This window comes from Pistacia vera, unplaced genomic scaffold (assembly GCF_008641045.1).
Source record: "Pistacia vera cultivar Batoury unplaced genomic scaffold, PisVer_v2 Contig374, whole genome shotgun sequence".
NCBI lineage: Eukaryota > Viridiplantae > Streptophyta > Magnoliopsida > Sapindales > Anacardiaceae > Pistacia > Pistacia vera.
In genome coordinates, this window is record NW_022196195.1 from 290,013 (window position 1) to 304,186 (window position 14,174).

Genomic DNA, 14,174 nt, shown 5'->3' on the forward strand with positions numbered 1-14,174 from the left:
AAGAATTCCAATGAATATTTCTATTAACAATCGAAGAGAGATTCAAACTGATGATCTCTTGAAGTAATATATTAAGAGTCCTTATTGAACCATACTCCCTTAAAATTAAGTACTAAATGGATTTAGGTCATAAAATAAATTGGAATGGTTGAATTTAAATTGATGAGTTGGGTAGATGTCCCACACCCACCCCCACCTCACGCCCTTTTAACATCTCTAGTCATGATAGAAATGAAAGTACGAGAATAGAAATAGTGGAGTATTTAATGAGATAAAAGCAGGGCCCTTGGGCTTGGCTGGCTCGCATTTAGGGCCAACAAAAAATGACTCGGCCCATTTTACCTATGCATGGCCTACAGTCAATCCATAGTTCATCGAGGCTACATTATATTAAGCCCCATTTTTAAATATACCCCATTAACAGTTTTAGAGCTACATAAATAAGCAAACCCTTTTTATTTCCTTATTAGCTTTAATATTTATCTCCTTTTGCTCATGAGACTGTTATTATAGCATGAAGTGATATTGAAGATATTAAATAAAGTTTTCTTCATTAAAATATAGCAATTTATTTGGACGTTCTACCAATATGGAAGATGTCACAAAAGTTGACAGATAAAATAAATTTAATAATTTTTTTTTATAGAAAAACTAAAATACGGAAGATTCTAAGACTAACATTTCTTTGTAAAGCAATTCCAGTGCTCACAACCAACTAAACTTAAAAGTTACACACAAATGGATAAAATAAAATTTAAATATCACTTCTGGTAGTTCTGTTATCTTTTTGACTCTGAGTTTAGAAATTGTTACATGTTATTTATTCTTCTTCATTAGCTAAAGCTTGTTTCTCAGCTTCTGTCCTCAAATCTTCTCTTAAGCAAATATTTATTATTGTATTTTAACCATTATGCATTGTTTTCTTTCATTTTTTTTTTCGTTTATTATCGTATTTAGTCTTACTGAAGGGTAAGGTTCATTGCTGATATTCCCCTGTTTAGGTACATATTTCTTTTTTCTATATAAATTTCTCTCCTTCCAACAAGGTTTGCCTTAAAAAAAAAAAAAAAAACCATTCTGTTTTCTAGTTCGTAATTTCGTGTATATCTTATGCAAAGTAAACAACCCTAGACTGCTGGGTAGCGAAATCAGCAGATTAGGTTTTAGTAATTGTAACAAGTTCTCAATCTTCAATTATTTCTCTCAGATCTAAGTTTTCTGTTTCTTATTTTTTCATGGTTCAGAGCCGATAGACTAACATTATGGCTCAATTTTCTAGTTAACCAAACACACCGAAAATATCCTGGAAAAAAATTTGAAAATGTTTATGGAATTTTAAGGTTATTGCGGTAACGAAATCGATTGATGTATCCTGTGTATTCTAATTCTTTCGGAGGTACATTAAACTACTGATAAAAGTACACAAGCTTCTCCCAAATGAAGAAGAAAAGCTATTTATGTTTCGCTCCGTCCCTTTTTATGAGGTTCCAACCCAACGCTAATCATTTTCTTGCATATAATGATCAATGGTTTATTGGCATGAATAAATTCGCATGACAATTAGTCTTTCCATACAATCTGATGAGCATTCCATTACATAACAATAATCAAACAACATATATAAATAGTTCATAAGGATCACACGAGTACCATAGGATGCATAGTAGAAATATTAGAAATTTACTAATCAACATAATTGGAATAAAGGGTCAACATCTAAAGTACCCACCGTCAAAAAGGATCCAGTACTGAAAGATGAACCAGTTACATAGTGATCTGTTGCTCACACTCGGCAAAATCCCTCTTCGTAGTTTTGCTACACCCCTGAGGCTCCCCTGCCTCTAGTATTACCCGCTAATTCATTGCCACTTCTCTCATTGTAGGTCTCTTCTTTCCTTTAAATTCAAACATCTTCTTGTAAGTTAACAACATCATAATCTCTTCGTTCCCCCCTCTTTGAAACTCGAACATCAAGGATATCAAATAGTCAATTTTCTTTCATTGCACGAAGAAAATAGAAGCCAAACTTCTATCTTCAGCAAATTCGGTTGAAAGATCGGCCTTTGTCCAGTTAAAAATTCACGCGAGAACTACGCCAAAACTGTAAACATCACTTTTATCGTAAACTGGCTTGATTGAAAATACTCTGGATCTACATACCCAAGGTTCCATGTACTTGAGTGGTCAAAGAGTTTGGTCAATTGTAACAGATCTGGAAGTCCACATCCGAACTTTTGCTCGATATTATCATCCAAGAGTATGTTGTTGACTTAATGTCTGATGGCATATAGGTATGAGCGCTGATGTAGATACGAAGAGCATCTGTAACATCTAGGCAATGCGTAGACGTAACTCCCACGTGATTGAAACTCCGCATTCTCATCATGTATATAATGAAAGAGAGTTCCATTAGAAATGTATTCGTACCACCAAATCGGAACTTCTGTCTCTAAGCAACACCCCATAATTGAACCACATTCTATGATTAATTTGAGATATTATGACCACCTCGTTAATGAATTCCTCAACTTGACTTTGTCTACAACTTTGGACTTTTAATTGCTACAATTTTGCCATCCTACATACCTTTATACACGTGCCTTGGCCTCCTTGGCCAAGGATTCGATTCGCATTGTAGTTGTCGGTAGCTTTTTCTAATTCCTTTGAAGTAAACAGTCGTGTTTTTCCGATTTACCTTCACTGAAGATAACTGTTGTTGCAGAATAAACCACCATTTCTTTTAAGAATTTATAGCTTCACTTGATTGCTTTTCTCTTCTTATGAACTTGTACGACCACCATACTCCAAGGAGGACAACAAGGTCCAAGCCCCAGAACAACCTGCACAACTCAAGGATAAATATTGCATCATGTTTTATTTTTTACTGCATATCCATCATCATGGAGTGTATTTATTTCTACATTTTTTATTTTGGATAATAATATATTTAAACAGAATGGGATACTTGTGAAAGCGTACCTATGATAGCAAAAAATCCGGCCCGAGATTTCTTTATAAAATAAATAAATCACCAAACTGTGGGAAGAGCACGAACTCCATCTTTTTATACCATGAGAACATCCGGAGCAATGGTAGCCGCCGGTAGAATTACAAGATCAAGTCGCCTGAGAAAGTACAAAAAATTAATTTAATTCACGGCTACAAATTAATTCTTCCCTTTTTCGATTTACAGTAATTTTTTTAAGAGTAACGTGCCTGAACATCTTTTGTAGCTGTCAGATCTGCTAATTAGCAACTACAAATTAGCCTGCGTCTAATTTTATTATACACTCACGCCAAATCACAAGTTGTATCTGAATTAATAGTTCCACACTAGACCCTTTATATCTTCCCCATTCCAGCCCTGCAGGAGAATGTTCTTTACCTTTCAAAACCGATGAATTCGTTATTTGGTAGTTTGACTGAAGCCATTCTTTGTCAACCATGAATGCAGAATTGCACTTTGTTTCTGGGGAATCTTGCGGAATATACCTCGATATAGTTGAAATACTATCAAACGTATAATTCCTAGGAACGTGTGCATATGAAATCGCAGCAACCACGAGCTTTAGTAGGATCACAATGACAGAAGGACTGACATGTAGCAAGAGTTGATTTACTCTGCTCGTAATAGCTGTCACAGCCAGCGCAATGACGTATTGAGGTTATTTGGGAAGAAAATGGGGGTCTGACAAGTTAAAGTCTTCAGAAACAATTTTCTTATTATTATTCAAAGAAATGACAGGAAAGTTGACCCAAACTAGCGCCACTATAGTTCTAGTACAAGGTTGATGCTAGTTAGAAAGGTTTTGGAGAGCCAGAAGAGTAGTCGCAACTTACTTCAAATCCCTTATCGAAGTAGCAGCCGGTCCGATTCCAAAGGGTATGCTATCGTGACTCCACCACAACTTCGTCGACATGAAGGACGCCTGATGCTTTGATTGGCCAGAGTACACAAATGATTTGCAACAACACCAGATGATGACACCCATTCTCACTACTTGATCTTTTTCTTTGGGAGACCCATACTGAGTATATAACTCATCCAATCCAACGAATGCACGCAGTTACCTAGAAAGTGCATTGCTCTTTCATTCTTCCTGCTTTTAGACTTTGATTTTTGATAATGCTAAATAATTTAACATAAAAACTAACAACAAGGGAGATAGTTGGATATTCAAATTTCGAATACCACGGGACTACTTGTCAATTATGCAAACTATAGATTCTAGATGGTATTACTCTAAATTTTTATTATCGTATAAGCTAGTTCATAATTATGGGTAATTAACTTAAAGATTTCATAATTCTCTGGGGAATAATTGCAAACCTCATAGATGAGATATCTTAATAATCTCTCGGCTATTTTTAGTAGTTCTGAACCCTTTATACCTATAGAATATACATGCTTAAAAGAGTTTATATAAGGTAAATGCTAAAATATGATGAATAAATTAATATAAAAAAAGTGAATAAATATACATTTAAATGATAGTAAATAACCGGCAATGCAATGTACTCCACAATACTTGTACAAAATTTTATATAACTCTTTGTATGTGTGATATTATTTTTACCCATATACAGTATTTTTAAAAGCTATGACCCTTTATCCTTAATGATTTTGTTAATGCATCTAAAAAAAAAAATGTCTATTTCCACTATGGCAAAAATGTATCTTATAACCAATCACTAATTATAGAGAATTTAGAGATATCATAGATAACTCATGAGGTTCTTTATAAATTAGGGATATTGAAGGTTTATTTCTAATCCTTTTCCTAATTACACATAAAAAACAAGACTCCCTCAATTAACCTAGTTTCATATAAATCCTAAATACCAATCACCTAGTGAAAGATATTTTTATTAACTATATTTTTAATATAATTCGAGTAAAGGACTTTTTCTCACCCAAGGTCTACCTTAATGACATTTTCCCAACCTAAAGTTTCAAAATACAAATTTATTACCCAAAGTTTATATTCCATTACTACCCAAAATATATTTCCCTTAGGGTTTGTGATTCGGTGGCAAACGAAGAGTAAACGGTTCAAACTGTTAGGGCTATTGAAGAGGGAGGTCGTAAGCTTTTTGGTGATGATAGTTGTGGATTGTAATGATCGGGATTAGGTGAAATTTGATTTGAGAGAGCAGCTACGCGTTTCACAAATTACTCGATTACCGATGATTGACAAAGTCGGGGGAATAAGACTTGGAAGTTGGAATGAACCGATCAAGAAAGAGAATAATAATAGGGTGGGTCGTAACCCTGTTAGTAAATACAACTATGGCAAAAAAAGATACGGGAATTTTACGGATATAATCGGAAAACGGTGAAAAATACCTTTATAAAAATTCGCCATAAAATTCGGATACGGGAAAAATAGGGTACAGTATATACGGGTTTAATACGGTTCATTGTCAATAATACATTTTGAAAAATACGGCAATATCAATCTTAGTTTTAACCCTTTTATGGTTTCCCTGGTTAAAATCAATATAGTATTTCAAATGCAAAGTATTCAATTAACTAATAACACAAATATACATATAACTGATTTCAAATTATAGTATCCAGACTCAAACACAATATTGTCATGATTCTTTACTAATTTAAACTTAATAAGTTTAATATTAAATGTAACCAATTTTAACTTCCCTTGATCCATTAAATTATATTAATCAAACTAAAATTTTGTCTCATAAATCTATATAAAAGATTCGGGTTACAATATCGTCACTATTATTTTACCTATAATATGACTTTAATTGTTTATTATTTTTTATTTATTTTGATTCAATAAGAGTTAAGACTACTCGATTACTAGGTTGTGTAAGAAAATTGAATAAAGAAATCATAAAATCCAATAAATTTAAGTATAATGCAATCATAATTAATCATACTAAATAATACTTAATGTATTATAACTTTAAAAAATGAAGTTTATCAAGTAGGGCATCACAAATATATATATTTATATTCAATTTCAATTTCAGATTATATATAATAAAAACATATTTTCATGAAAATATTTCCTTTAAACTGTAACAGTAAGAAATAAGATGATTCTTCAGTTGACCAAAACAACAAAGTGAAAAGAAAATCTGAGCAGGCAAGAAACTAGCGTTTTACAATCTACTTATTCTTTCATTTACTTTAGTCGGTTAATCCAAATAATTATTAGTTGAAAATTACACGTGGAGATTTTTGAACCGCTTGAGGTGCTACATTGTGTCCGTACGACGCGAGTGCTAACTTTGATGTGCGTGTCTATATGGGCACACCCGTGAGCTCTCGTTCTATGGAATTTTTGGCCCCATTTTTATTTTTATTTATAAATTTATTACTTTCTCTATTCCTTTTTTAAAGTCGTTTTAGTCTTATAAATTTTTTCTAAATAAATGTTGTTTGACTAAATATACCCTCCTCTCTCTCTCTCTCTCACTCACCCATTATGCTCCTTCTCCTCTCTCCCTCTCTTTCCCTCACCCTCCTCTCCTGTCTCTCTCTCTCTCTCTTTCTCTTTCCTTTTTTCTTTAGAAGTCATTTATTTTCCATCAATCATCATTGTCATTTTCCACACCTTTTGATAAAGGAGCAAATTTTTTTCAAAATAAATGTCGTTTGACCAAATACAACCCTCTTTCTTTGTCAAAGTATGCCCTTGTCTCCTCTCTCTTTCTCTTTCTCTCTTCTTCTCTTTCTTTTTAAAAGCCATATTTCTATCAATCATCATTTGCCATTTTTCATGCACTTTAAGAGAAAGGAGCAAATTTTTTTTCCAAAATAAATGTCTGTTTGATCAAATGCAACCTCTCTCCTCTTTTTCGAAGTATGCCCCTGTCTCCTCTCTCTTTCCCTCACCCCTCATCTCCTCTTCGCATTTAGGGCCAACAAAAAATGACTCGGCCCATTTTACCTATGCATGGCCTACAGTCAATCCATAGTTCATCGAGGCTACATTATATTAAGCCCCATTTTTAAATATACCCCATTAACAGTTTTAGAGCTACATAAATATCTAAGCAAACCCTTTTTATTTCCATATTAGCTTTAATATTTATCTCCTTTTGCTCATGAGACTGTTATTATAGCATGAAGTGATATTGAAGATATTAAATAAAGTTTTCTTCATTAAAATATAGCAATTTATTTGGACGTTCTACCAATATGGAAGATGTCACAAAAGTTGACAGATAAAATAAATTTAATAATTTTTTTTTATAGAAAAACTAAAATACGGAAGATTCTAAGACTAACATTTCTTTGTAAAGCAATTCCAGTGCTCACAACCAACTAAACTTAAAAGTTACACACAAATGGATAAAATAAAATTTAAATAAAGAAAAGGAAAAATAAACCATAGAATTAAAGAGAGTAATTATATTTTAAATATAATTATCATGAATAAGGAAAATAAGAGATTTTTGGAATAATAATACAATGGTTTATCTTGTAAATATAATTTTCATAACGTCCTCTTAAGTAATTTTTTTTTTTAAGGATAAAGATGTAGTTAAAAAATAATAAGATTGGTCTAATAAGATAATTTTTGAGGTGCTAATAGCATTATTTTTATTTTATTTTTTTTCAATAAAGATAAGTTGACAAACTCTTCTCACTAATTTTTTCTTACTAATGCAATATGACAATTCGCAATTGGTTAGACGGAATCCAATATAGTTAGACGTGACATATTGCGAGCTAACCAATTGTGAGCTGTCATATCACATTTGTGAGAAAAAAATTAATAAAAAAAGTGTGTAAACATAATATTACTTTTTTTATTTTTTATAATTAATCTTGGCGTGTGGAAAGAGTTTGGGTGGGCTTAAATAACACCACTATTGAATTTAGGTACATGATTTGTATTACCAGACTTTGGCCCACCATACACCCATCCCAATTAAAAGTTATTTTTAAAATTATGATGGCATTAATGTATTAAGTGACAATTAATTATTTATGTAATTAATTAGACATTTTATATTATTTGAAACCTTATTTATTTATATATTTTGTGATCATTATTTGTTGGAATAATTTTTAATGTTAATGTATTTTTTGTGATGTATACATAAATATAAATATTTAAAAATTTTTAATGATTAGGTTGGTAATTGAATCTGTAAGCCCAACAATCACTATATTCCAAGTAAGGATTTTTATTATCCAGCCCTTGAGAGATCAGCTATATGAATCCAAGGCTTTGAGGAAAGTATTAAATATCCCCTCCCGTTAAAATGGCATCTAAAAACAGGGGAGAACGACTTTTTTTCCCACCCTAAAAGTTTCAAAAAGACACTTTCTCACCCACCGTTAAGATCCGTTAATAAAATCCATATAAAACACTGGTGTTCATGCGACTTCTACGTTAGATGCAACAGGTTGTGCCTGTTCCGTATTTACAAGTGCGATTACCTTTACTGGGGATACCATCGGATGGGCAACTGACTCTTCTACTAGCTCGGTTAGATTCATTTTCCCCTTGCATCCCCAACTGTGCTATAGGTCTTGTGCGGGGTCGGCCATGTCGACGTATAATGATATCTACAAAATGCAAATGGCAATAATGTAAACTAAATGTGTGTATCATGCAAATGTCCAAAATCTCAAACCTAAGCTCTGATACCAAATTAATAGGATCTATCCCGATCGTCTGTATCCCTAAGATCCTGGCACTCCTAAGAAATCAGGAGGCTAAGACAGATTCTGTGAAATATCTGAGCGCCAAACGAAAAATAAAGAAAATCTCTTAAAAACATTTAGAACCTCCGGCCCTCCATATATATTCAAACGCCTTACCATGGCATTACTGTACCACTGAGTTAAAGGGCCATTTGATTCAATAATTGAATGAGTCAATAGGGGGATAATAATTAGAATCCCTGTCTGCACCCTTTTACTTGGAAGGCCCCAGCTCGTTTCTTTCATTGTTAGACATAAGAACTATTGAAGAACTATTGGCCTTGGTCCAACCAGTGCCGTAGCAGACATAAGAACTTGCTTTACTTCAGAATTTAATTTACTTGACCCATTAATATTTCTGTTAATTATGTTAGATAAAATTTGAATAATGTTTGCTCAACTAATAGTATGCAACAAAGAGAACATGTAAAGCTCAAAGTGAGTTGACTCAGTGTTTAAACTCACAAAGCAGTTTAGTTAACTCTGTTAGTTCTGTTATCTTTTTGACTCGATTAGAGATTATTACAGTTATTTAGTTCTTCAGTTAAGTTAAAGCTGCTTCTCAGCTTCTGATCTCTAAATCTTCTCTAAGCAAATATTATTATTGTATTTTAACCATTCTGCAATGTTTTCTTTCATTTTTTTTTTTTCCGTTTTATTATCGTATTTAGTCTATTGAAGGGTGAGGTTCATTGCTTGATATGTCCCCTCCCTGTTTAGGTATCATATTTCTTTTTTCTATTATAAAATTTCTCTCCTTCAACAAAGGTTTGCCTTAAAAAAAAAAAAAAAAAAAAAAAAAAACCATTCTGTTTTTCTAGTTCGTATTTCGTAGTATATCTTATGCAAAGTAAACAACCCTAGACTGCTGGGTAGCGAAATCAGCAGATTAGTTTTTAGTAATTGTAACAAAGTTCTCAATCTTCAATTAATTTCCTCTCAGACTAAGTTTATTTCTTTCTTTATTTTTCATGGTTTCAGAGCGATAGACTAACATTTGGCTCAATTTTCTAGTTAACCAAACACACCCGAGAAAATACCTGGAAAACAATTTGAAAATGTTTATGGAATTTTAAGGTTATTGACGGTAACGAAATCGATTGATGTATCCTGTGATTCTAATTCTTTCGGAGGATACATTAAACTGTTTAAAAAGTAGCAAACTTCTTAAGAAAAGCTATTATGGATTTCGCTCCTTTTCTGGGTCCAACCCAAGGCGCTAATCATTTCTTGCATATATTGGCTATTGAATAAATTCGCATGACGATTAGTCTTTCCATACAATCTGATGAGCATTTCATTACATAACAATAATCAAACACTATATAAAAAAGTTCATAAGATACAACGGTACCAATAGGATGCATATAGTAGAAATATTAGAAATTTACTAATTCAACATTAATTGGAAATAAGAGGGTCAACATCTAAAGTGACACAGTCAAAGGATCCAGTACTGAAAGATGAACCAGTCACATAGTGATCTGTTGTCTCACACTCGGCAAAATCATCCTCTCGTAGTTTTGCTGCACCACTGAGCTCCACTCGATGCTCTAGTATTACCCACTAATTCATTGCCACTTCTCTCATTGTAGGTCTCTTCTTTCCATTTAAATTCAAACATCTTCTGTAAGATAGCAACATTCATAATCTCTTCGTTTCACCCTCTTTTGAAACTCGAGCATCAAGGATATCAAATAGTCGATTTTCTTTCATTGCATGAAGAAAATAGAAGCCAAACTTCTATCTTCAGCAAATTCGGTTGAAAGAATCGGCCTTTGTCCAGTTAAAAGTTCAGCGAGAACTACGCCAAAACTGTAAACATCACTTTATCAGTAAACTGGCTTGATTGAAAATACTCTGGATCTACATATCCAAGGTTCCATGTACTTGAGTGGTCAAATGAGTTTGGTCAATTGTAACAGATCTGGAAGTCCCAAAATCTGAAACTTTGCTCGATATTTATCATCCAAGAGTATGTTTGTTGACTTAATGTCTCGATGGTATATAGGTATGGAAGCGGCTGAATGTAGATATGATAGAGCATCTGTAACATCTAAGGCATGCGTAGACGTAGCTCCCATGTATTGGAAACTCCTCATTCTCATCATTATATAATGAAGAGAGTTCCATTAGAAATGTATTCGTACACCAAAATCGGAACTTCTGTCTCTAAGCAACACCCCAAATTGAACCACATTTCTGTGATTAATTTGAGATATTATGACCACCTCATTGATGAATTCCGCAACTTGACTTTCATCTACAACTTTGGACTTTTTAATTGCTACAATTTTGCCATCAGCTAACATACCTTTATACACGGTGCCTTGGCCTCCTTGGCCAAGGATTCGATTCGCATTGTAGTTGTCGGTAGCTTTTTCTAATTCCTTTGAAGTAAACAGTCGTGTTTCCTCGATGTTACCTTCAGTTGAAGACAACTTGTTTTGCAGTAATAAACCACCATTTCTTTTAAACAATTTATGCTTCAACTTGTTGCTTTTCTCTTTCTTATAACTTGTACACCACCATATTCCAATGACGATCAACACGGTTCCAAGCCCAGCAGAACAACCTGCACAACTCAAGGGTAAATATTGCATCATGTTTTATTTTTTACTGCATATCCATCATCATGGAGTATATTTATTTCTACATTTTTTATTTTGGATAATAATATATTTGAAACAGAATGGGATACTTGTGAGAAGCGTACCTATGATAGCAAAAAATCTGGCCCGAGATTTCTTTATAAATATATCTTCAATTTTTTTTGGTGAAGAGCACCCACTTCCATGTTTTTTATAATCATGAGGACATCCGGAGCAATCGTAGCCGCCGGTAGAATTACAGATCAAGTCGCCTGAGAAAATAAAAAAAAATTAATTTAATTCACGGCTACAAATCAATTCTTCCCTTTTTCGATTTACAGTAATTTTTTTAAGAGTAACGTACCTTTACATCCTTTGTAGCTGTCATATCTCCAATTATAGCAACCACAAATATAGCCTGCTTCTGTTTTTATCATACATCTACCATCCAAATCACAAGTTGTGTCTGCATTATATAGTTCCACACATGACCCTTTATATCTTCCCCATTCCAGCGCTGCAGGAGAGTGTTCTTTACCTTTCAAAACCGATGAATTCGTTATTTGGTAGTTTGACTGAAGCCATTCTTTGTCAACCATGAATGCAGAATTGCACTCTATTTCTTGGGGAATACTTGCGGAATATACCTTTGATACACTTGCAATACTATCAAACGTATAATTCCTAGGAACGGTGCATATGAAATCGCAGCAACCATGAGCTTTAGTAGTATCACAATGACAGAAGGACTGACATGTAGCAAGAGTTGATTTACTCTGCTCGTAATAGCCGTCACAACCAACGGCAACGAACGTATTGAGGGTATTTGAGAAGGCAAAGTGGCTGCCTGACAAGTTAAAGTCTTCAGAAACAATTGTCTTGTTATTCAAAGAAATTACAGGAAAGTTGACCCGAAAACTAGAGCTTCCATATTCCATATCTTCTACTAGTACAAGGTTGATGCTAGTTAAGAAAGGTTTTGGAGAGCTAGAAGAGTAGTCGCAACTTACTTCAAATCCTTTATCGAAGTAGCAGCCTTGTCCGATTCCAAAGGGGTATCTTATCACGACATCACCACAACGGTATGGACATGAATGAGCGCCTGATTCTTTGATTGGCCAGAGTAACAAAATGATTTGCAACGACACCAGATGATGAACACCCATTCTCACTACTTGATCTTTTTCTTTGGGAAGACCCATATTGAATTATATACTCATCCAACGAATGCACGCAGTTACCTAGAAAGTGCATTGCTCTTTCATTCTTCCTGCTTTTAGACTTTGAATTTTTGACAATGCTAAATCATGTGCCGGCTCTGGCCTGCTTAATTTAATTACTATTTTAAATTTAAATATTTAAAATAGTCTTTTCTTTAGTTTCCTTAGGAATGGACTTCCTTGTACTATAGGTAATTGATCTAGTACAATAAAACAAAAGGATTACTTACCCTTCTCCTTTTTTAAAAGGGAGGATAAGAACAAAGGACTCTAAGCCAACATTCATTTTTTCCGGTTCCTTTAAGCTCAAACCACTGATATCAAATGAAGTTCCTTTAGTTTAATTATGGGAACAAATATAACCACTCATAAATCTATTCCATATGAATCTCAAATGGTAAAATCTTATAAATAGTATTGGCATTTCAGTATGACGGAGATGGAGATGGACACTGCATGCCATGACTAATGCAAATGAATTACTATTTTCTATTGTCTCGTAATTACAGAATTTATTTATTTTTATTCATTATTAAAGACTCCCCACCCAATAGGCAAGGCCGAAATTCCCAAAAAAAAAATCAAATCAAACAGACTTCATGTTGGAAATTACATAGAATAACACATATCCTAAAGTAATCCCAAGATCATAGTCACCATTGCAATCAAATTTGTATATAAATGAACTACAATGAAATTAACACAGCATAAATACCTCTTTTCATTATCTCTAAAGCAACAAAGTTGATCTGGAAGAAAACCACGAATCTGTTTTCCAAATTCTAGAGAGAGAGAGCGTATTTTTCTTTTCTTATATTCAGAGTGACAGTGAGTAACCTTTTCTAAAAGGAAAAGTTTTCCTTTTATATGGGAGCGGTTCGTGAGAAACTGCCTTTGGCAGTTTCCACTTCTCACATCCCTTCATCATGGGTGGACTTTATCAAAACAAGTTTTAAATAAAAGCAAACGGGAACTTATCCAATATCTCCCACTCACACATGATGGGACTATCTCTCTCTATGCTTCTTTAAGGTTCATATCTTAGTAAATATGCCGTGTGACCATGCATACTTCGAGAGCACGCTAGTCATATATCTGTTAGGAATATATAACTTCTCGAATTGTGAAACTCAGGTTGTATGTTGTATGCAATACCCTAGATTACTTATCACATTTTTCTAACAATCTCATTTATTCTCAGCTTCTGATCTCAAATCTTCTCTTAAGCAAATATTTATTATTGTATTTAACCATTATGCATGTTTTCTTTCATTTTTTTTTTCGTTTTATTATCGTATTTAGTCTTACTGAAGGGTAAGTTCATTGCTTGATATATCCCCTGTTTAGGTATCATATTTCTTTTTTCTATTATAAAATTTCCTCCTTCCAACAAGGTTTGCCTTAAAAAAAAAAAAAAAAAAAAACCATTCTGTTTTTCTAGTTCGTAATTTCGTAGTATATCTTATGCAAAGTAAACAACCCTAGACTGCTGGGTACGAAATCAGCAGATTAGGTTTTAGTAATTGTACAAAGTTCTCAATCTTCAATATTTCCTCTCAGATCTAGTTTTCTGTTTCTTTATTTTCATGGTTTTCAGAGCCGATAGACTAACATTATGGCTCAATTTTCTAGTTACCAAACACACCCGAGAAAATACCTGGAAAAAATTTG

The 14,174-nt window shown here is 33.4% G+C and overlaps 1 pseudogene; it reads right to left on the bottom strand.

The window, feature by feature from the left end:
- Nucleotides 1-10,258: 10,258 nt before the first annotated feature.
- On the bottom strand, nt 10,259-12,485 carry LOC116140579 (annotated as a pseudogene).
- Nucleotides 12,486-14,174: the final 1,689 nt, after the last annotated feature.